We start from the raw sequence: 1,954 nt of genomic DNA, 5'->3' as shown, positions 1-1,954 counted from the left end.
TGACGTTCTTCTTTGTTTTCGTTGTTGAACGCCACACACAAATTATGTCGCTGTGACCAGCTTACATCACTTCCTAGTACACACCATCGGTGTGAATGCAGCCCTTTAAATGGTACTGGGAAATAGTTCGCGCGAAATCGTCCCAGTACTTTAGTACTGTTCATTTAGTTCTGGAACTAAAGCTGTGCGAAAGGCCTTTTTGAAATCCTGGAAGAAATTTGAAATAATCTTTAAGCACTAGTGATTAACCATCATTGAGAAAATTGAATAAAACCAGCGTATACAAATCAAAAAGTGACACTCTGGCAGTCTGCTTTTTATTTTGATAGCACTCTATACAGATAAACTCGACAACAAACAATAACACATGTAACTGATAATCCTTTATGGATCCAGTAAAATTTACAGAAAGGCTTGGTATATGTCTGTCGCTTCCTTGGTGCTCTCCTACCTCGGCACGGCGTGGTTGGATTTTGTTCCCCAATGTGCCCCCTAGGGGGTGCAGCATTGGTTTCTCTAGAAGGCAAGTACTCCTCGCTGCAGACTGTAGCATGGTGACGTCACGTATGTACGTCACGTATGTGTTTACCGCGCATGCGCAAAGTTGACGTAAGGTATGTCTATAAAAACGCAGATGCGCCAGTAACGGTGGTGACGTCACGTTTATGTATTTACCGTAAATACACGTACGCGCCGTACTGACTGGCATTAATGCACATATCCAGGTTCATTCATTTCCGGATGTTCGTAAGGTATGATGGATTTGAGATTCGGTGGCAGTAAATAGTCAAAAAATCATTTAATTACTTTTGTTTCTTAAAAATGTGAATTTGTGTTAATGGCTTTTAATTGTAAGGATGCTTTGGTCATAATCATAGAGCGTGTCATTGCAAATGTGTACGATTTCAAACATTTAAGACATGTTTTATGATATATTATTTGAAGTGACAGGGATTCTGCTGCTCTTTAAAAGTCTCATTTCGCCTAAAATGAGCCTTTAAAGATGTCTTAAATAGAGCAGAAACACTTTATTAATGTAAGTAATGCCATGATGGTTGCCATGCATTAAAAAAAAAAAAAAAAAAATTAAAATGATGTTAATTAATACATTACCTATTGTTTTACCAATGACACTCTATTGTAAAGTGTTACCTCTTAAATTTACCTATCATGTGACTTATATGACTTTTTAGGGACATACTGTCAGGTGAGAAGAAATCAGAGAAGAGACCCACTTCATGTGGCTAAGATAGTTCTTTAACTCCTTACCATGTAGTGAGTACTGTAAGATTATTATCTGTTCTTCGTCATCTCTCTGGTCTGTCTCCTTCCCCCAAACTATCTGTTGGTTTGTTTTTTCCCTCTGATAGACCTGTATCAGAGGGCTCACAGGCTCACCAGCGCCTCTTCTTCCTCGGGACACTGAAGAAGACCAGCTGTCTTCAGCCATCCCTGGTGAACTTCTACCGGTGTGCGATGCGAGAGCATCCTGACAGTTGGCTATCACAGTCTGGTATTGAAACTGCCGCAGTTGCTGACCTCAAAGCAAGCTGCAGAGGTTGGTGGTGAAAACTGCCAACACATCACAGGGACACTCATCTTCCTGCTATTGAGGGACATCCAAGAGAAAAACGCTTGTCTACGTCGAGCTCGCAGCATTCTCTAAGGACTCCTCTCGCCCTGACCACGACTGTTTTAACCTCCTGCCCGTCCGGGAGGTGCTTCAAGAGCCATCCGGAACAAGGACCAGGCAGGAGCACAGGAACAGCTTTTTCCATACAGCTGTTTCTCCTATTGGACCTCTGCCGCTCTGACAACCCCCACACCATACACACAGAGACTCCTCACCCCTCCTCAACACTTACATCTGATTTTATTTATTTTATTGACCAAACAAGCAAAACCTTACGCTGTTATTACTTGCACTACTGTCTGTTTCATCAGAACACTGAAT

This window comes from Cyprinus carpio, chromosome A4, assembly GCF_018340385.1.
Source record: "Cyprinus carpio isolate SPL01 chromosome A4, ASM1834038v1, whole genome shotgun sequence".
Taxonomy (NCBI): domain Eukaryota; kingdom Metazoa; phylum Chordata; class Actinopteri; order Cypriniformes; family Cyprinidae; genus Cyprinus; species Cyprinus carpio.
Note: the sequence above shows the minus strand (reverse complement) of the source record.